Genomic DNA, 21670 nt, shown 5'->3' with positions numbered 1-21670 from the left:
TGAGGCCCACAGAGAGAAGAGGCTTCCCAATGCCACCAGTGTGGGGAAAATGGTCTGAAACCTTATTGGTAGATTCCCAACTGAGTCCCCTGGCAAAAGCGGGCCTGGCCCACACTGCCGATGACGGTGATGACAGCTGACACCCACCACGGGCAGGCACTGTAATTTCATTTAACCCACATAAAAAGCCTATGGGCTTTCTATCATTTGAATCTTACAGATGGGGAAACTGAGGCTTGGAGGACTTAAGAAGCCTTTGTAGGGTTGCATGGCTGATAAGGGATGGAGCTGGGGGTTGCGGACTGCCAAGCTGCCCTGCCCCTCCCCTTCCCGATGCTGTTTCTGGCTCTGTTGCTTGGGGCCTTCTTGCCCCAGCTGCAGGCACTACCACCCTTCCCAGCTCTGGGTGCTTCTGGGAAATTCCGGTAAGCTGAGAGGTGCTGTCATTCAGACAGAGGCTGCTGAGCATCCTGGGCTACCCTGCCGGGCAGAGAGCTATGCTCTGCTCACAGGAGGACCTCAGGGCCACCCCTTTATTTCCCAGGGCTTCTGTGTCCCCAGCTGCACAAATGGGGAGTGGGACTGGGCTGGACAGTGTGGAAGGGCTCTGAGCTTGAACGACTGGAGCCCAGGATTCTTTTCTCTTTGCTTCCCATGCTAGCACATCAGCTCCACGAGGGCGGGGTCCTTGTCTCCCACTTCCCAAATACCAGGAAGGTGCCCAGTATGTAGTAGATGCTAAATAAACACTTGAGAGTGTCTGGCGGTTGGGCAAGGTCTTGGCTTGAAAACGGAATGGAGAAGCCTGGAAGCTCTTCCTACCAGCCATGTGTTTATGGTGCTCCGGGGGGAGAGGAGTCACCCTGCCCGCGGGCTCCCATCCCTCCATGAGGCCCCCAGGCCCTGACTCCGTCTGTGCAGCGCCCGCCCCTTGCCCTCCTTCTCACTTTCTGGGACTCGTTGAGTGCCAGCACTACACAAAGGACACATTTTCAGGGATCACAATCAAACACTTGTTTTTTTTTTTCACAAATTGTCCCCTCCCTTCTCCTTCCCGTCCAGGGCACCCCTGGTCCCTAACGGGAGCCCCTTCCCAGTCCTGGAGATGGAGTGAGTTCGGGCTCACTCCAGCCTCCCAGGAACCCTGCAGGCTGGGCCACACAGGCTGGCTGCAGCTGTGAGCACCAGAACCTGCGAGGAGGACGGTCCCAGGGCTGCCACCGAGGGGGCGCTGGCTACAGGCTGCCCCCTGCCGGCCAGCCCGGGGAGAGCCTGGGGAGCTCAGCCCACAGAGGGGCAGGCGGAGACTCTGTGTGTGTGTGTGTGTGCGCACGCGTGCCCAAGTGTGTGAAGGGAGATGGGGATGGGCACACATGGACACACACACATACTCGCACATTCCCCGAGAGGAAAAATAAGAGATAGCGGGAAAAAAGTGACCTGGCATGAGAGGGCAGAGGCCAGAGAGGCCCCCGGGGGGAAAGCAGCACAGGGCGGAGTCAGGCACAGGGAACCCACTGTCGAAAGGGCGCCCCCTGGAGTTGTGCTCTGGGCAGTAAGGAAGATGCAGAACCAGACTGACAAAATGTGAGCAAGAGATGCAGCCCAAAAACGAAGCAGTGACTGTGCACGAAAGGATGACCATGAGACGGAGGGACACGCAAAGCAAGAGAGAGACAGATGGGCAGATGGATCAGCTGAGAGGTAAGAGGGTGGCAGAGCAGAAATCGAGACAGACGGACAGAGGGCATGGCAGATGCAGCAGTTAAGGCCCTAGCAGGCTTCTGGGAGTTTCTCTGGGGTCACGTGTTAGGATACACTTACTACCACCTGCAGTCTCCCTCCCAGTCTGGGTGCTTGTGGTGTCAACCCCAAGAGGGCCTTCCTGTCTCCTGCGAGAAGCCCAGGGGAAGCCCTCCCTCCCTCCAGCTCATCCCAGGCCAGAAGCCTGGGAGAAGGTCACAGACACAGAGCGGAAGGGCAGGCTCCAGCCTGGAGCTGCACCTCCCCTCTGCAAGGACTGGGCCTCAGTTTCCCAGAAGGGGTAGGATCAGTTGGAACCCCAACCCCCAGCCTTTAACATCCCTGTGTCTCCATAACTTTCCATTTAGACAGCATCTTGGACATGCTAAATGCTTTCTGTGTTCTTCTTCTCCACCTTACCTCCATTTCTGAATTAACACTCTGAACTCTTCTAACCCCTGCACTCACCAGGCTTGGATTTTAAAGCCCAGACTTGCAAAGGGACATCTCGCGTACAAACGGAATCTCCAAAGTGCACATCCCTTCCCTGCCGGCACCAGGGGTGACTGTGCTCAGTGTTTGTGCTCTGACATGCTGGGTTTCAGTGAAAGCTAAGTGAGAAATGACCACAATTGTGTGCTTCTCCAGATCAGAAACCTCCCCCGGCTTACTACTGGCCATCAGCCAGAGGCAGGGCCCACCTTTTGGGCCTCTCACGTGCTCCCCCCTCTGAAGCACTGAACTGGATGGCTGAGGACAGGCTGTGCCTTTGCCTCCACCCATGCAATCCCATTTGGTTCCAGCCACAGCTCCTCCTGCCCCTTCCAGGGGGAGCTGTGTCCCAGGCGTCCCTGCAGCTGAGGCAGCCTGGCCACTAGAACAGCCCGAGTCGTTGCTGGGGAAGGTTCTGATGTGGGCAGGGCCTGCCCTCCGGCTGGTGGGTGCAGCCCCGGCTGTCTGCTGCAGCAGTCCCAGCCGATCTAGGGAACCCACTTCCCACACGCCCGGTCGCGTGGGCACCCAGCAAGGACGCTCAGTCTCATTCTAGGAGGAGGTCAGATGGGGAGGTCAGGAGACCTGGCCACATGGCTTGGGGCCTGAAGATTACAGACCAGGCCTGTTGGGAACAAAACGGAGAAAAAACCTAGACCAGCCTCCTCGGATCTTCCCGGTTGGCCGTGCTCTCTCCCCTGACACAGCCTCCCAGCGGCTGTGTGACCATGGGTGTGTTATTTAACTTCTCTGTTCCTCAATTTACTCATTGTGAAATAGGTGTCTATGGAGATTAAATTGGATGATGCATAGAAAGTACATGCGGCAAGTGCTAATTAATACAACTACCCATTAACACCTCCCGACACAAACACAGTCTCCCACACACCAGGAAGGAAAACATCAGGACTGAAGGCAAGGGCTGGATCTCAGGGCCTGGGTGGGATGCCGGGCTGGGTGGCCTTTGGCGAGCCACTTGCTCTATTTGCTGATCTAATCAAGTTCCTCCTTAGTACTCTCTAGGAGACCCCTTCCTGCCCCCCAAAGAAAGCAGTGGATTGATCTCAGGGCCTGAGGGGTCTCCTGACACCCCTTCTGAGCCCTTGTGTCACACCGCACTTGCCTCCACCAGGCTAGGAACCCTCCTGCTGGACGCAACCCAGGCCCCAGGTCAGCCCGCACCTGCCCAGGTGGGGCCTGGTGCCGCGGGTCGGCCCACTCTTGGTGCACAGATTTGGACACTTCATTTATTGCACTGAGAGATTAAGCGCCTTTAGTTCCTGCTGAATCCCCCAACTGACTCACTGTTTCCTCCCCGTGCTGGCCTTATGGTCATTACAATTTAAACACCTGAATTGTCAAGCTGCCAGGCACCCAAGGCTGGAGAGAATTGACTTCCGTCACAAAAGTCCAATCCAGGGGAAGTGCCCATTCCCTGCCCATTCCCTGACCTCTGGGGATTTATCTTTCCCTGGAGCAGGGAAGGTACCTGAAGGATTTGTGTGAAGATCAATAATGGAAAACTTCAAATGATTTTTGCAGGAAATTTTCCTCTGTTTTTTTTTGCATCTTAAAAGATGCTACTGGGGGCCTTAAACTATTTCAAATAATGTGTAAGAACTTTAAGGAAGCAACCAAACAACAAGATATCCTCTCAGAACACCACCAGAAAGCCGAATGAGATGATTACCAGCTCAAAAATGTTTTGAAATATTTTGAAATAATTTTCCCTTGTGCTTTTACCATGCTGACTTCAAAAAGTATACACTGCACTTTCATTCTCACGTGATTACCTCCTAATAAATAAAAAAACAACAAAAATATGTTCCACTGGAATACGGTGGTGAGGGTTGGGAGGCACGGCATGGAGTTTAGGGTCAGACCCCATCCCTGGCTCTGACACCTGGAGCCTAGGGCACCTCCAGCTATTCTCTCAACCTCTGTCTGCCTCGGTTTCCTCATCCATAAAATGGAGCTCATGCTGGAACTTGGGGTGCTGTCGGGATTGAGAGAGGCTCACTGGCTGCTGACACGAGAGTTTTCATTATTCTCATTATGTCTGTCTAATGGCCTCGGTGGCAGAGTCCTGACCTCCTGCTCCAGCAGCTCTAAGATGGTGAGGTCTGCCTCGGGCAGGCGCTGGGTGCTGTGTACGAGGTGCCCCAGCAAGGCCGCCAGCACTCAGGCTCCACGAGTTCCTGCTCGCTCCGGGGAGGACCCCAGTGGGCACCAGCTGCCCCGGGCTCTGAGGAACTACCCCGAGCCGCTCTTGTTCTGCCCCCCGGCCCGCTCACCTCCTGCTGCCTTGTCCCTGCACCTGCAGCCTGCCAGCCAGCTTCTCCATCCCTGCTGCTTCCTGACCTGGTTCTTGGTCACTCAGCAGATCCTAGAGGGCCTAATCTGTAGCCTTCATCCGAGCTGCATTTATTGAGTGCCTACTATGTGCTGTTCATTTCCAAAGCATTTAACATACATGAGCTATAGTGTGCCAGGCCTGCAAGCAGGGGTCTTCCCCAGGAGGGGCTCTGGCATGTGCCTACTGACGCTCTGGTACAAACCCACTCCCACCCCCCAGGAACCTATCCAGGGTCCTGGTTTGGGCCACACCTTGTCCTAAGTCTGTATCTTTACACAGCTCCCGTCCCCATTCTCGGTCCCCCCTGAAATCCTGACACCCTCTGAGTGTCAATCTGGCTCCAGTCAGCCACCTCCAGGAAGCCCTCCAGATCCCCTCCTTCTACAAGGCCTCCTCCTCTCTTGGCCCCACACACCTCCCTGGCCCTGTGGGCATCCAGTGGCACCAATTCTGTACCCTGCACTTAAGTTGTGGCTTCACAAGCAGACCAGGGCCCCATGAGAGCTGGCACAGGGTTTTCTACTTCTTGGTCTCCCCAACTGCTTAGTACAGATCATGCACACAGCAGGTGCCCGGTAAACACAGCTACCTCATTGACTTTGCCTGTGCAGACGCAGGGAGGTGGGCCTGGGATGCACACACATCACTCCAGCACCAGGTGTCAGGTGCCAGCGGAGGACAGGACTGGGGCTCTGGCCAAGGCAAGGACGGAGCTACCTGCACACGCCTCACACCCAAAACGGGCTGGGCCAGCATGATGCCAGCGGTCAGAGGGGATGGGGACCCTCTTCTCAGTGACAGCACAGCCAGCCCCTGCACCCCAGGCCCTGACATAACCCCAGTGGGGAGGGGCCCAGCGGTAATTCCTTCTCACTGGCTCCCCTGAGCACCAGCAAGTGGGACGTGGGAGGCAGCCGGTGATGGGGAGAGCCTCTCATTTCTGGAGCAGGCTGCCCTGTGCGGGGGCATTCCTGGAAACCTTCCATGGGAGTGGCCCTGACACGGGCGGGAGGACCCAGGAGTCAGGAGGAGGCTGCTGATTTAGGCTGACAGTGCGGGTCAAAGAAGGGCCAGCGTTCGGGAACAGGTGGCCCCCGGGCCCCCGTCCAGAGGAGCTAGACAGTCCCACTCCACCCCGGCCCTCTGCCCTGCCTTCCTCGGCTGGCTCCAGGTTAGGGGTCCGGCTCAGCCTGCAGAAAAGATCTCCCTTCCAAGTGGACTGGCAATACCCGGCCAAGCCTGGGGCCTCCTTGGAAGGCCCAGGGGAACCACCACTAAATGGCACGTCATGCCCAGGGATTGGCCTTTCTGTCCCAAGGGCTCCGGGGTTGGCAGGGGGACCCCAGGGAGCCTTCATCTGATTTTCATGGGGTCTTAGGAGCAGGTAGAGCCCTGACAGACCATCTGATCCCCTGGCTTATTAGTGAGAACACTGAGGCCTTGACTCTGCCTGCGGCCCTGCCTCGAGGGCCAACTTCCCTTTGCAGGCACCAGTGTGTCCTAGACAGGCTTGACATAAGGCTTACCTGTAGCCTGTGTTAAAGATCCAGAGCCCTGGGCTCAACTCCATACCTATCAAATCAGACTGCAGGAGAGGAGCCTGAGAATCTGTATTTAAACAAGTGTCCCAGAAGGTCAGAGTGGGCTGGCACATTTGGGAAGCGCTGTGTCTCCATCTTGAAGTATCATCCTGAAAGTGCCCCCCTGAAAGCTCAGGAGACTGGCCAGGGGCCAGGATGCCTGGAGTGGGGAGCATCTGGGTGCCAGGGCCAACTGAGGCCGACCCCAGCAGACCCTCAGTGCTGAGGTCAGGAGGCGTCTCCCTGAGGACATTGGTCTCCCATTAACAAAGAGGACTGGCACTAATGCAGACGGTAGGAAACAGGGTAGTCAAAGATTAAGTAACTCGCCCAGACGTGCATGGCTGAGAAGCGGCAGAGCAGGGACTGGGAGCCAGAATTGTCTGTCCCTAAGCCCTGTGCTCTAACCTACGCTTCCTTTATCATGCTAGAATGGACAAGAGCGAAATTGTGGGTGGTGAGCTCTCCGGCGATGGATGGGATCAAGCAGTAGGTAGAGGAACCCCTGGCAGGCCTGAGGCAACCTTTATCAGCCTCCTGGAGCTGTGACCTGGGACAGACTAAAAGGGCTGAGGGTTGCAAGGAAGTTTGTCATGGATTTCTTCTGCACACTGAAAACAACTGTGGATTTTTTACAGGCTCTAGTTCATCTAGTTCTCCAGGCTCAGTCTGTGGCCACCCTTGGGCTGCTGGGCAGACACAGCTGGGAGCGGGGGCATCTGTTGGGCAGAGAGATGGGGGGGGCATAGGGCTGGCTCTCCGGGCATGAAAAGGGCAGGGGTGGGGTAGCTAGGATTGGGGAGCCTGGCTGGGGACGGGGTGGAGAGAAAGCTAGCCAGGGGCCACTGGTGAGGGTTGCTCCACGAGCCAGACCATCCGCCAATCAGTGAGTCAGCCAGATGGGGTGGCACCAGGGAACATTCCACGGAGGTTATGAAGCAGAGATGCGCACCCCAGGCTCCCAAAGATGTCTCAGGGAAGCAGCAGAGGGTCCCAGACAGCTGCGAGGCAAGATGTGCTGCTTCTCAAACTGGAACTGAAGAAAGGGTGAGAAGCACTTAACAGGAAAGACAGATGTGAGGGAAAAGCTTCCACAAGCTCAGAGACCACAAATCCCCCCACTCTCCATTAATCAGGATGGTGGGAGCGGGGAGCTGGTGCAGCCGGGGAGCTCTCCAGGGGTATGTGGTCTCCAGAGCCTGGGGTCTCTGCAAGGATCCTCGAGACACAGTTCACCCAGCAACCAGAGCAGACTGTCTCCTGTGGGAACCACTCCTGCACCGGCCACACAGCCCAGAATGGAGACATCCAAAAAGTGACCTGGCATGGGGCATGCAGGGAACTGGGGCTGAGGTGGGCAATAGGTGCCACACAGTGCACTACCCCTCAGTCATGACACTGTTTCTCACAGAGCCTCAGAATCCTTCTCAACACAGCCCTACAAGCACAAAAAGAACCGGCATGTTGGATGAAACCTCGATGCCATCCATGGAGGGAGCTTTCTGCTGCCGTTCAGCACGGACGTGCCAGGGACCGTGCTGGGGAAGTGGTTTGGAGCCCTGCCCCGAGCCTTCAAGGAGCTGACCGTCCGGCAGGGGTGTCGGCAGCGAGCTGGCTTGGAGGAGGAGAGGCAAGGAAAGGCCTTGGGGTGTGTGGAGCTGAAGGAGGGGACGGATGGGCTGTGTCTCGTTCGGCAGGGAAAGAGGCTGCCAGTTCCCAGCTGGCAGGAGGAGGTGGGCCCAAGGGGACACTATTGGGGCAGTGGCGCCCACCCTGCCTGTGGTGGCAGACACAGGTGGGAGGACAAGGCCAGCACCCGAACTTCCCCTGAGTTCCCGCCACACTGCCTGAGCAGACGCCAGGAGAGTCAGATTGTAAATGGAGCATGCAGCAAAGTGCAGCCGGAGGGAGCTTGCTGGGTAACAAAGAGGCAATCCCCCCGGAGGGTGGGGAGCTCCAAAGGGGTTGCTCTGCTGCCATGCTGGCTTCTGGGAACCTCTGGGAACCCCCCACCTCTGGAGAACATCTGCAGGCTCCAGCCGGGCACCTTCCTATCCCCTCCTGCTCTGGAGACTGTCCCTGCCCCAGGCCTGCTCGAACCCCTGGGAAACCTCTGGGTTAACGCAGACACACCCTCTGGACACCCCTGACCTTCAGACTGTGTTCCAGCTGCCCCGGGAAGAGGTCCTGGGGGGCAACCTCCATTTTCTAGGCTGTGTGTTTGCAGTCAGGAGTCTGGGAGGAACCGAGAGGCAGGACTGACATGGATCTGGCACAGTTTTGAGTCTGCCTGGGGCTGGGGCCATTTGGGGAGCCGGTGGGGGGAGCCCTGCAGCCCGGGACCTCACTGGGGGGGGGGGTTCAGTCACCTGGGTTCTTGCCGCAGTCCTGCCTGCCTCCGTCCACCTTTTCAGCTGAGGCACTGTGAATCTGAAGGGCAGGACAGCAGCAGCTCTGCCTGCTGAGAGAATGCTCACCCTGGAAACTTCCTCCCCCAGGCCTTAGTTTCCCTACCTGCGAAATGAGGAATTGGGATTTCCAAGCCTACACTGCCGAACACGGCAGCCGCGAGCCGTGTGTGGCAATGGAGTACTTGAGATTGCAACATGTTGTAAAGTGTGAACTAGACACCAGATTAGGAAGACTTGGTATGAAAAGAAGAATGTGGAATATCTATGTCCAATGCAGTTATCATTTCAGTGCGTAATCAATAAAAAATAAGGTGGCAGGCAGTCTGAGGAGCACTTTAAAAGGCATAAAGGTCATGGTGGGTAAGGGGTTGGGGTATCGGAGTGATCAGGGAGGAGATGACCCCCAGAGGTGGAGGCCATGGGGGCTCGAGGGGGCAGACGCTGTGTCCGCCCAGAGAAGGAAGCAGGGTTTGGGGAAGGCTTCCCCGGGATTGGGACACATGGCCCCAAGGGGGACGGGCATTCCAGGGGTGGGGGGGCCACTCCGTGGAGCTGCCCCTGGCCCCGGCAGAAGGCTGGCATGGGCTGAGGCTGCGAGAGGAGGTTGGGGCAAATGGTGGACGCCTCGGATGCCAGGCTGAGTCTGCTCAGGACCCAGAAGATCCGGGGACGGGGGGAGCTCCTCTAGGCACCACCAGGGACCCTCCTCACCATCCTCAGAACATGGAGACCCTCCAGGCCCATGGTTCTCTGGAAGCCCACCCTCCAGTCCTCACTCCCCTTGGGGAGAGGACAATTTATTTATTCATGAGCATACGCACACTCCCACCAGGCAGCCAGCTCCTGTACACCTCACTTCTAATTATAGCAGGAATTTCATTAATGCTGGAGGGAAATGCCAGGTTTCCAACCTCCCTCCCTAGCCCGCCTCCCCCATTAGTGGACGCAGGTGCCATCTTGCTCCCCAGCTCTGGCCCGTGGCTGGTCACCCAGGTGTCCAGGACAGCCCAGGGGCACTGCAGAGTTGGACGCTGGTCCTTGGGTCCAGGGGGACGGGACAGTTCCTGCCCCCAGCCTCTGGCCACACACAGCCACCAAGGGCCAGGAGTTTGGGGGGCTGCCTTGGACCTTTCCAAAGAGAGGGCCAGGTGGAGGGCAGGGAGCTGGGGAGAGGCGGGTAAACCAGGAAAGGGCGGCAGGTGGGAGCTGGAGGCCTCAGTCCTACCGGGGCCTGGGGACTCCGGGAGGCAGGACACCTGGCCAGTGAGGGTCTCTGCAGGAAGGTCCCAGGGCTCAGGGAGGCTCCCAGAGGGAGCTGTGGATGTGACAGGACTCGAGGGGGGTGACAGCACCGAGACAAGGCAGAGCAGGACCGCCAGGGTGAGAAGGGAGGAGGGCTGGGGAGGGGAGGATCTCACACAGAGAGCCCCATGGAAGGAAGTGGAGACAAGGGCATCCATGGAGAGATGAGCCCAGAGAGGGGCAGAGGTGAAGGGACACGCAGAGACAGAGAGCCATCCCTCCACCCTCTCCCACTGAGAGAGAACTGAGGCACACACATGCACACACACGCGTGCATGTGCTGCAGCTTGGAGGCTCAGGCGAGAAGGAGAGAAATGACTAAGGCCAAGTCAGGTGGGCCTGCTCAGAGGTTCCCACCTCGGGGCCCACCAGAGACCAGGCCGAGACTCAGGGGCAGGAGGCTGGGGAAGTGTGGGGTTCCCAGCTAGGGTTGGGGAACTGGGGATCAGTGCTCTCAGGCCCTGCGTGCTTCGTCCTCTGGCTTCTGGGAGACCCACCTGTCAGCCACCCAGCCTCTTCCCCACGGTGCCCCACAGTCCGCTCCACTGTGGTCAGCAGGAAGCAGGACCCATCTGGACGGTCTGAATGGGGGGCTGGTCCAGACACCTGAGGGGCTAGAGGAGGCTCCAGAGGGGAAATGGGGCTTTGCTATGCCCCAGATCGGGAGGAGGGTTGGAGAACCCCGTCCTGTCTGCCGTCCTCTTCCAAATCCCAGGGCAGGGAGGGAACAGCTGAGATCCCACTGCCCATGACTAGCAGCTGGTCAGGACTGGCCTGAGACCCCTGACTCCCAGATATGGACTCTCCACCTGCCCCCAGCCTGCCTACCCCCAGCCCTGGGTGTCAGGACCTTGGACGTCCCCCTCGGCCCCCCTCCTCACTCAGCGACCTGATGTCTGTGCACTGGGGCCAAAGAGTCGGCGTCAATCCTCAGTGGTCCCCTGGAACCCTCCCCTGAGACGGGGAGACACCTCCCTCTCTGCCAGTCCAGTCTTCATCCTGGAGGGCCTTGTGCCTCTCCCACACTCAGGGGTGCATGGAGCCCCATAATCCGCTTCCCGAGCACTCTGTGCAGCCCCCACTCCACCTTGCATACTTTTTAATGACGAGGAGCTCACTACCTGTCTGGGAGGTAGACTTTTTATCTCCAGACAACTTGGGCTCTGGGAAGGCTGAACTTGAGGATGGCAGGGAGATGGCGAGGGTGCACTGAGGGGCCCAAGCTCTGCTGACCAGAGTCCCTTGGGCAAGACTGACTTTTCATCATTAGCTTGGAAAGTGACAGAACTGGCCCATCACCCCCTCTGTCCCTCCAAATTAGAACAGAACTAGAGAAACAATGTCCGGCAGCCAGTCCCACGCCCTTGACTAGTGAGAGCTAAACGTGACCTAAGATAATCATTCACTCACTCACTTGATTAAAAACATACCCAGCTGCACTGGGAGGTGGCAGTGAACAGAGTTAGCATTTAATATTCTTTTTGAGGCTAACACGGCCCTTCACCCAATTTACAGTGGCAGAGCTGAGGCCAGAGAGAGATACCAGTTTGCTCAAAAGCCCAGGGAGTGATGGCGAAGACGGGTCTCTTGGTTGTGTGCAGCTGCAGGTGCTGACAATTCATTGCATCTACCAGCCCCGGGAAGATAGAGAGAAGGCCGCTGGTCCACCGTCCCCACCCCTGGCTGTTTCTAGGACACAGAAGTATTGATCACCACCTTCGCCTTGGAGAGGTTTGCTTTTCTCTTCCCACCAAGGCTTTCAGAGCCTCACTTTTTTTTTTTTTTAAAGAATAAACTCCAAGCCGCTCCCATGATTAATTACCAGCTGCCTAATGCTCTGCCACTGGCAATTTCTGGAAAGGGAATGAAATACCTTGAAAAACATTTGCAAAGAGGACCCATGGTGAAGGAGAATTTCAAAGGTTACCCCACAATTAGCACTGGGGTCCCCCAGCCTTATCAAATTGCTGGCAGCCCCCACGGGATGGGGGAAGAGAGCAGGCTACCAGCCTTGGGGGGCCACCCGCCACCTGCTTGGAGGTCTGGGCAAAGGCTGCGAGGCAGAAACGGAGGTCATTTCCTTGGTGCCTTCCAAGACATCTTGTGCTGCTGAGCTCACACGGACCTGGTTCGAATCCTCACTCTACTACTTCCCAGCTCCATGGGTTTCTTAACCACTTTGAGCTTCCCTTTTCTTATCTGGAGAACAAGGCTGTTAAATGCAAGCCCTTGTTCAATTACTGTGGGGGAGAAAGACCGTATTTAAGGAGCATGGCACCCAGCATGCAGGAGACTCAACGCCCTGAGCCGACACGCCAGGGGCCAGGCCAGGGGCTCTGGGTGCAAGGCTCAGCCTCGGGACTTTCTGGCTCCGGCTGCTTCTGGGAGTTCCCTGGGGGCCCAAGACCCTTTGTCAGACCAGATGACCGGTTTCCTGGCACGGGTGGGTCCTTGGAGATGTGAGGTGTTCAGGGGGCAACGAAGGGTCCCAGCTGACCCGTCCTGAGGCCTTACCGGGAGCTAGGCACCAGTGCAGCACAGGTACTGGGATTACCACCCCTACTCTACAGGCAGGTAAACCGAGGCACAGAGCAACTGTGCAAGGTCACAGTGAGTGTACCAGGTAGCCGGACCCTAGAGCCCAGAGACTTGCAAGCACTCAGTGTGTGCCGAGCTGCATGTGTGTCTGTGGGGAGGCAGGGGGTGGGGCAACCGCAGCACTGATTTCCGACAAGAAACCCCTTGCCTTCCCGGGGCCCTTCTTGAGTAGCTGCTGTGATTCTTGGTGCACGAAGCTGATGCCATGTGCAGTTCAGAGTGGCACGGACGGGGCTGCTGTACCGAGGACACCAGACTGTACTCTCCCTGGGGGGCACCTCCTGCTGCACACCCTGTCCGAGCAGGCACTCTAGAGAAAGGCCGGGCCCAAGAGGCCCCTGGGTGTGGGCTACGGGGATGGCTCACTCGGGAGCCAACGAGGTCCTTGAGGGATGAGGCCCGAGTCAAAGACACGGTGTGCTGGGCTGGCACCCCCTTCCCTCCTCGCCCGCCCCTGCCCCTTCCGCAAGCACCAGGCCCAGGCTTCCCCCACCAGTCCCGCCACGCACCTACCTCAGTAATCTGCAAAACACCAGTGTCTGCTGTGGCCGGTCAGCAGCTCATGGGCCCCTTTGCCTCACTCCTGCTCCATCCTCCTGCAATGAGACAGGGTGATCAGGGGGTCGGTTCCCCTCTGGGGGCCCCAGCACCAGGCAGGCTGCTCCAGCCAGTCTGCCTGCTCCAAGTTTACAGCTAGCAAAGCCACAGTGCTGCCGTATGGCTGATGGGGAGTTGGATGGTCCAAGAGGCAAAGGGGCATAATGATGGGGTGCCGGGACTCAAACTGGCTCCCGAGCCCCCGCCTCTGTGTGATCACGTGTATGTCCCTAGCCTCTCTGGGCCTCAGCTTCTTCCTCTGTCCAAAGGGGTCATTAAGTCTCCCTGAGGGCTGTGGGGAGAATTCAGGGGCAGTGGCAGCAGAGGTGCTGGGGCAGACACTCAGTCGCTCAACAGACATTTAACGAGTACCCCGGGCTGTGAACAGGGCAGTGGGCCCTGCACTCTCATGGGGACTCAGACAATGAGCAAAGAACCAAATAATATGTAATTTGGAGTGAAGCCTGCCAGAGGGACAGGCGCAAGGAGGAAATCCAGTGCAGACTGGAGGTTCAGTGACGTGGGATGATGCTGAGCCAGACCAGGACGCAGGGACAAGCATTCCAGGCAGAGGGAACAGCGTATGTGCAGACTGCGAGAGCAGGCCGCGAGATGGGGCAGCGAGCGCATGGGGGAGGGGCTGAGCAGCTGAGGGGTGTGACCTTATTTCTAGCTGGCAGCTGGGGCGGGGAGGGGGGCTTGTCAGGGACAGGAGGAGAGGCAGGGAGACCAGCACGGAGGCTGCTCCAGGGGCCCAGGTGAGAGATGATGGTACCCGGAGCAGAGGATGAGCAGAGGGCAGAAGGGGCAAGACCGGGGGATGGGGGCGAGAGAGGGAGGGGGAGGCACGGATGCCCCCTTTAGGAATGGGCTTCAGGGACGTGGTGGGACGGTGGGGGCACAATTATGGTTGTCGGGTGAGGTTCAGAGGGCCCAATTTCTCAACGGGCTGCTGGTCTGCCCCTGCCAGCTGCCCATGGAGCACCAGCGGGCATCCGGGAGACTCAGCCTGGTTCGAACCCAGCTGGGAAGGCAGCTTAGCTAACCGGGCTCAGGGACGTCACCAGGCTTCCTGCATCTCCACACCTTCATCTCCATGGAGCATTGGCCCCTGAGCCCCAGATTCCCAAAGCCAGGCCCAGCAGCCCCCAAACTCTGCTTGCCTTTGGAACACCTATGGTCTCTGGGCCCACTGACTCTGCCTCACCCATTTCACAGACATGGAAACTGAGGTCATGCAGCAGATCAGTGGCTGGGGCAGAGCTGGAGTCAGCCTCCTGCTTCCTCACTGCCCACAGCTCCCGCCTTTCCCAAAGGCAAGCTGGCTGGCAGATCCTCTGACACAGAAAATAATTATTTTGGCATCTGAGACAGAAGCCAGAGCCGGAAAGCCCTGGCTCGGTCAGTGAGCATCACCCAGGCCCCGGGGAACGTGGCCTGCCACCTGCCTCTTGGAGGTGCTCTGGCCATGGGGCACCCGTGTGGGCTCGCTGCCCCCCAACCCCCAATGCCCCACAGGCCCTTGATTTTGGGTTTGAGCAAAGGGGAAGACTGAGACCAGAGGGGGCTGGCATCTGTCCAAGATCACACAGCTTTAAGTGGTGGCACCAGGCCCCGGTCAGGAACTGACTCACATTTCAGAGTCTGCACAGCCCCATCTGGGAAGGGGGAGGAAGCAGGACACTCACTTTTACTGAGTCCACATGCTGGGTTATGCGTTTGCTTTCAGCTCCAGTAAAACCCTGCAAGGTGGAAACTAGCAACCCCAGTTTATACCCGAAGCCCAGAGAGGTTCCCTAACTTCCTAAGGTCACACAGCTAACAAGGCAGGATGTGAGCAGGCAGTCTGCCCCCACTCAGGCTGTGGCAGGGTGGCCAGCCTGGGAGCCCCCACCCTCCTGCCACGGGCACTGCTCAGCAGCCCTGCTCAGGGCCAGATGGTGCTGGTGCCAGGCTCCCCTGCTGCCTCTGACTGCCCAAACAGGCTGCAGGGATGCAGGAACTGGGGACCAGAGTGGCGCAGTGGATGCAGAGCTGATGTCCGGCGTCCCCCCACCCCCTCCCCGGTGGAGGCATTTAGGTAAGGCGCACAGCCTGGCTGGGCTTGGCTGCCCAGTGAAAGTAGGGAGGGAGAGAAAGCAGGGGCCAGACCACAGCAGCAGACAAAGCCAACCTGGAGAGAGGTGTTGTGCTCCTAAAGAGCACCCACTGCCCAGGAGGCTGTGCAGCCTGAGCCTCAGGGCTGAGAGAGGGGCTGCATGCAGGTAACCTCAGCTCAGGACTGTCCTCCTGGGGTGGGACCCGGATCTGGCACAGCTTCAGGCTGCGATGTCAGAAAGGGCCGTGTGCATGTCAGCCTGCCACTTGGTCACTGGTGGCCCAAGAGGACATGGGGGGCTCCCAAAGGAGCCCTTCCTGTCGGGCATGACGCCACCTCCACTGCCATGGGGAGAACCTTCACAGCAGCCAGAGTGGCTGCAGGGAGGAGGATGTAGCTGCGGAGACAGTCTGCCCCACTTGGGGCTCACTCAGCTAGCCCCCCTTACTTGCTTAATGGGGAGACTCAATGTGACCCCAAAGGAGCCCAACTTCAGCTCAGCCCCTGGGACTTGCAGGCTCCGTCTCTTCCCGCCTGGGTTTTAGCTCGCCCACTGTTAAACTTTGAGTCTCCTGACTGGGGCCTGATGCCACCACTTAAAGCTGTGTGATCTTTGCCAGCCCCTCGGGGGCCCCAGTCTACAGACGGAAAGTGCTCTCACTCCTTGTGAGGTCAGCAGCTCCCAAGGGGAAGGGTTATGGGTGCCCACTTTGCAGAGTAGAGCACTGAGGCTCCAAGGGAGAAGGGTCCCAGAGGTGACACAGCTGGGGAGGTGGCCAGGCTGGGTCTCCAACAGGGCGCAGGCTGCTCAGGACTGTTCCAGGACCCTGGCGGGTTCCCCCAACCACACCCACCTGCCCAGAATTCCCTGGGAAGACCCGGGTGTGGGCTGGGGGTAGGCACCTGGCCATGCTGAGGTGGGGCAGTGCCTGGTCCTGAGAGCCAGGGGGGCTGATCCTGGATTCTGGAGGGCAGAGGGCCCATACCACAGGGTGCCCAGGATGTAGGGCACCGGGAAGGTTCTGGGCTTGTGGCTCTAGCCCTGAGGCCAAGTGACGGGTTGTTTTCCAGGCTGCAAGGGATCGGAGGCTACACTGTGGGCTGGGGCCTTGGTTCTGTCATCAGCAGTGAGGTCGGAGGGCAAGGGTGGCAAGAGCTGGGTTTGCAGCCCTATTTTGCTGGTTATTGCTGTGTGACCTTGAGCAAGTCACTCAGCCTCTCTGAGTCTAAGCAGGGACTGATTGTCCCTCCAGCCACTCACCACTAGGGGAGGCTCCAGGGTGGATGTGGGTCAGGCCCCTGGAGGAGGGGGGTCAGCCTGCCTCCAAGGGGTATGGGGGCTGCGTGGACTGGAGCCTCATTTCCCCATACTCGCTGCTAAGCCCACATCCATGCACCCCTCACCCCTGGTGGCTGAGGGTTTAACAAGACGTGGGGTGTGTGCACACAGGTGTCAGAGGAAGCGGTCAGCAAATGGGGGAGGGCATCACTGCTCAAGGTGACATGACAGTGGCCAAGTGGGGGCCAGAATCATCATCCCATGGACTCCCACCCACAGCCCGTCCGACCTGCTGAACCACTGGCTGAACTGGCCCAAACTGGATCCTGCCGCACTGACCCTCACTGCTTCTGAGCTGGACCGGCCGCTGCTACTCTCCCCATTTTACAGATGGGCCAAATATCCGAGGGTCCCGAGGGCCGGGGGCAACAGATTCTGGCCTTGTGCGGGGAGGGTGGCCTCAGACGCAGCTCCCAGGCTCTCTGGGGTGACAGGGGATCCCCCACATCGGAGACCCACCCAGCATGCGTCCCCTTATGTGACCCTGGGAACTGGCCCTCGTCCCCGCCTGGCGTCCCAGCGCTGGCTCCAGGAGCAAGGCAAATATTTACCCCGATGGTTATCCAAACCGGGCCGGCCGCCCCGCCTCCCGCATTCCTGGAATACAAGTCCCCTGACCTCACCAGGCTGGGGCGGGGGAGGTAAAGCCAGACCCAGGGGGACAGCCAGACTGAGGGTCCTGGGGGCTCGGCAGAGGCCTGGGTCCCCTGCGCAGGGGAACAAGGACAGCCCCGAATTGCCCCTCCAGCTACTCACCCGGGCTGATGGTGCAAACCCGGATGCCAGCCAGGCCACTGGGAAAGAAGGGCCAGGCCACCCCGGAGTGGGGGGGGGTTGGGGAGGGGGCAACCCTGGAGCTCAGCACTCCCCTCCCCCGGCCTCACCTCCCTACACTTGCTGCTAATCATACACATGTGTGCCCCCCTCCCACCCCGGTCCCCCAAGTAAATGCCTCAGACAGTGCCTCCTGCCAGGCCCCTCCTCAAAGACCCCAGCAGCTCTTACTTCATCCTCAACGCAATCTTGCCTCTACTCTACAGATGAAGAAACGGCCCAGCAGAGAAAAACCACTGCCAGGGTTCACAGGGCAGAAAGTGGTAGAACATGAGTGGCCTCCCTCCCAACCTGCACTTGGAGCAGCTCTGCAGTACCATCTCTGCCCATGGGAACCCTGCCCATCCTTTGATGTGCAACCTGCCACCTCCTCCAGGCAGCCTTCCCTGATAGCCCTGCCCGGCACTCCCAGAACATTTTGATGAAGTTTCTTCCACTCTCTTGCACAATTAGAATTGGGGGGGCGTGGCTAGCTCTTCAGCCATGAGGTCCCCCGGGGGAGGGACCCTGCCATCCTCATGCCAGGCCGGTCGGGCCCAGGGACGCGGGCAGCCCTGAGTGCCGAGGGAAGGACTGAGCATCCTCTGAGCCTTTTCACCATGGAGCAGTGGCTGCAGTGGGCTTCATGTGGTCCTTAGAGACTTGCTTTAAGGAAGAGGTAAGAAAGACTTCGTCTTTGCAAGTTGGCTGTTTGGGGGTCAAGGGGAACACCTGGGTAGGGCTGCCTGAGAATCACGAGGAGCTTCGGGTTGAATGATGCCACCCACCTTCACCTACTTATCCCACCCACCCCAGGCCAGGGCAGTCCTGCCGGTGTGGGCCTGGCCCCACAGCTCCTCGCTGTGTGCCCCCATCCCCTCGGCTCCCTTGCCCCCCTTCCCTCCTGCACCGGGCCCTCACAAGCAGGTGTGGCCGACCTGCTGGGGATGAGGGCAAGCCTGGCCAGGGAAGTGTGGGCCTGGACACTTCGCATCACTGAGCTCAACCAGCAGCCACTGTCGGGCCCTCATGGGTGTCTCGATGTGGGGAAAAGCTGCAGGGCCTGGGGGAGGCCCAGTGCAAACCCAGGCTATGCACTGGCCCCGTGGGGGGGGGGGCAAAGAGCTGATGTTGGGGAAGAGCGGGGGCTCTCAGCACCAGCCCCTCCACCCACTCAACATCTTTGGGGTGTCATTTCCTCATTTTGAAAGTGGGGGGTAAAAACTTCTAGGGGTTGTTCATTTGCTTGTTCACCTATTCATTCCATTCATTCATTTCTTTCTTTAACAACTAATAAGTGCCTGCCTGTCAGAGGAAGAGAAGGAAGAGAAGAAAAAAAGAGTTGGGGGTTGGCAGAGAAGGATGGGGAGCAAAGTCAAAGGGTGCCATTTGTCCAGTCTTTCTGCTTCCCCAGGGTGTCGGCACACCATCTCACTTGAGGTGGGGAAGATGCAGGAGATGGGTAATTCTAGGAGAGCATGTGGCCAGCCAGGGCTGTGTGTGGACAGGGTGCTGGAGGGTATGCCCAGCCCAGCCTGGGAGCAAAAGGGGGTTAAGGAGGTGTCACGGCCTTGGGTAGAGCCTTTCGGGCAGGAGCCTTTCACTCACTGCCTTGGCAAAGGCTCAGCGGCTTGGCAGCATCCTGCCGGGAGCTGGGGGAAGAGGTCTGGGCTGAAGAGAGAGCCGTGGGTGGCATCAGTGAGCAAAGGACAGCCGCATTCGTGGGGAGGGGGACCCATGGCCCTGGGCACATGCAGAGATGTCTCTGCCCAATCCTGACTTGCAGCTTTCAAGGCCATGATGGAGTGGAACTTATTGCAGAGACAAAGGTCTGGCTCAGTCAAGCAGCATCGCCAGGCCCCGAGGAAGGACGCCCACCCATCCTGCCTCTCAGAGGTCCTCCGGCTCACGGTGCACTTGCGCATGCTTGCCTCCCCGGCCCCCAAGCCCCAGGCCTGGGTGTTGGTTGGCCTTGTGCAAAAGGGCAAACTAAGACTGGAGAGGGAACACACTTGTCCAAGGTCACACAGCAATAAGTGGTGGCGCCAGGATTTGAACTCAGGCTGAGGCTGGGAACTGACTCACATTTCTGAGTCTGCATTGAACCCCGATCTGGGGAAGGGAGAAGGAGCAGGAGACCCACCTTCTCCAGAAAGCCACCCCTGATGCCCCAACCAATACCTCCAAACAAGCAAAGGTCTTTGGCTCTGGCATGTAGCTGCAAAAGCTGGAGGAAGGGGGAAGGGTCTCCCGTTTTCTCAAGTCGTCAGATGAACAAGTTCTCCTTTAATGAAGGGGCATGGGAACAAGATGGACTGATGGCTCCAGGTTCTGACGTACCAGATTTGGGGCCTTGGCTCTGCTACTTTCTAAGCTGTGTGACATTAAGCAAGGAACCTAACCTCTCTGGGCCTCTGGTTTCCTCATCTATAAAATGGGGGTAAGAAGAGCCCTTATCCTCACAGTCGCAAGGACTTATTCTGCTCACAGAGCACCCCCACAGTAAATGCTCAGTGACCAGGGCCGTCTTCATTGTCACCGGCTTGGGCTGGCTGCCAAGTGCAGACATGGAGGTACCCAGGGGGGAGGAACCAGACCCCTTGTCATAGAGATAGAGAAAGATCCGGGGCTCTGGGAAGAGGAATCCCAGCTGGCTCAGGGAAGCAGGCCAGCAGGTCTGCTCCCCAGGGCCACCTGCTCCTAGGAGAGGGCCCTCCAGTTCCCTTCCTGCAGGGATGGCTGAAGATGCAGAGCCTCTTCCAGGTGCCAGCTCTGGGCAAGTGTCCCTTTCACACCTGCCAGCAGCTCCTCAGGCCCCACAGGGTGGACTGAGCCTCACTCCCCACTCCAGGCAAGGAATCGGAAGCCCACAGACCAGGGCCTTTCGCAAGGGCACCCGGCCGGGGATGCCTGAACCAGAGATGAACGCACTGGGCCCTGCCACTCCCAAGGCCTGTGTTTCAGCGGTGGCCCCTCTTTGGCACTCTGTCTCTTCCTCCTACCCACCCCACTTGGGGAAACCTGGCACCTGCCATCCAGCCCTGCACATCCCGGGGCCAGGATGACCCCCATCCCAAATCCTCTGCAGCACTAGCAGGGCCTGCGGAGGCTCTCTGCAGGATTCTGGGCTGTCTGGACTTGGAGGGCCTGGGCGAGCATGGAGCCCTAACCTGCCACCCTACAGAGAAGACACAGCCCCGAGAGGGATGGGTCGGGGAGCGAGGCCTGGATCAGAATCCAGACGAGCTGCATGTGGTGCGTGGAGGTTGGACCGAGGAACTCAGGGACTAATCCTGGCCCATGGGCAAGTGTCCTGTCCATCCGGATCTCAGTTTCCTCATCTGGGGCTGACAGTGGCTCAAGGACCAGATGAATTGATGTCACACACAGCACAGAGCTGGGCCGCTAGACCCCAGGTCGGTGCTCCTTCCACCTTGCAGGCAGGCAGGGCAAGCAGCCGAAGGCCAAGGACACTCCTGAGGGCACGTGCACCCTGCCGAGCACCCAGTGTTCCCGGTGACCCCCTTCTTGGGCCGGGGTCAGCCCCCCCCAGCAGGCATCCCTCTGGGATTCTGGCCACACAGGGGCCAGGCCAGTCTGCAGTGATGGCTGAGGCCCAATTCTAAAAATGCCGGACAAAGACAAGCACTGTTCTTGCCAGTGGGGGCAGCGGGTTGAAACGGACTCTAACGTCACCGGGCCTGAACGAAATCCCAGCTGCGCTGCTCACAAGCTTTGTGGCCTTAGCCAAGTCCCTGGGCCTCTCCCTGCCTCAGTTTCCCCACAGCACAATGCGGAGGAGAAGGTTTAACTGTGCGGCCAGTGCGTGGCCACGTATCTGGTCCTCGGAGGACTCAGGCCATAGGAGCTCCTGCTAGTTGGAGGAACGGGAGTTCTCCCCCCAAGAGGTGGCTCCGCGGTGGTCTGCAGGGAGGAAAAGGGACTGTGGGGGCTTGTCGGTCATTATATGTCACCTGCAGCCTGTCCCAAAATGCTCCCCCAGTGCAGCCTCCCGAGGAAGCTTGGGTTCCCCCCTCAAGACCTTGCTTACAGGAGGTGGGGCTCAAGCCCCCCTTTGCCTCTTACTCCTCCCTGACCTGGGGCAAGGGCCTCCTCCCTTCCCTGGACGTCTCCAGCTCTCCATCTGCAGAGGGAAGCATGAGCCCACCCAACCCTCATACCTGAGTCGCACTGAGAACCCGGAGACCAAGGATGAGGTAGGCTCAGTGGCCAAAGCCTCATGGGCAGCCTGGGGTCTGGCCCTGTCTGAGCCTCCTGGGACCCACCCCCAGGAGATGCTGAGGGCCCCGCAGAGACTCTCAAGGCGGGCCTGGGACGGCC

At 58.9% G+C, this 21670-nt stretch overlaps 1 protein-coding gene across 5 annotated transcripts in view; it reads right to left on the bottom strand.

Annotated features, from left to right (window-relative positions):
• ZMIZ1 (zinc finger MIZ-type containing 1) overlaps nucleotides 1-21670 on the bottom strand; it is a 222288-nt gene that overhangs the window by 124064 nt on the left and 76554 nt on the right. For 4 of the 5 annotated variants that reach the window (XM_037803803.1, XM_037803798.1, XM_037803799.1 and 1 more), the window contains one exon: nucleotides 12996-13078. The gene's annotated coding sequence lies outside the window, so the exon portion shown is untranslated. Of the gene's footprint in view, nucleotides 1-12991; nucleotides 13079-21670 lie in introns of all 5 variants that reach the window. The other variant, XM_037803800.1, reaches the window with a different exon arrangement.

Source organism: Choloepus didactylus, chromosome 15, assembly GCF_015220235.1.
Source record: "Choloepus didactylus isolate mChoDid1 chromosome 15, mChoDid1.pri, whole genome shotgun sequence".
Lineage (NCBI taxonomy): Eukaryota > Metazoa > Chordata > Mammalia > Pilosa > Megalonychidae > Choloepus > Choloepus didactylus.
Note: the sequence above shows the minus strand (reverse complement) of the source record. Positions and strands in the feature narration are given on the sequence as shown.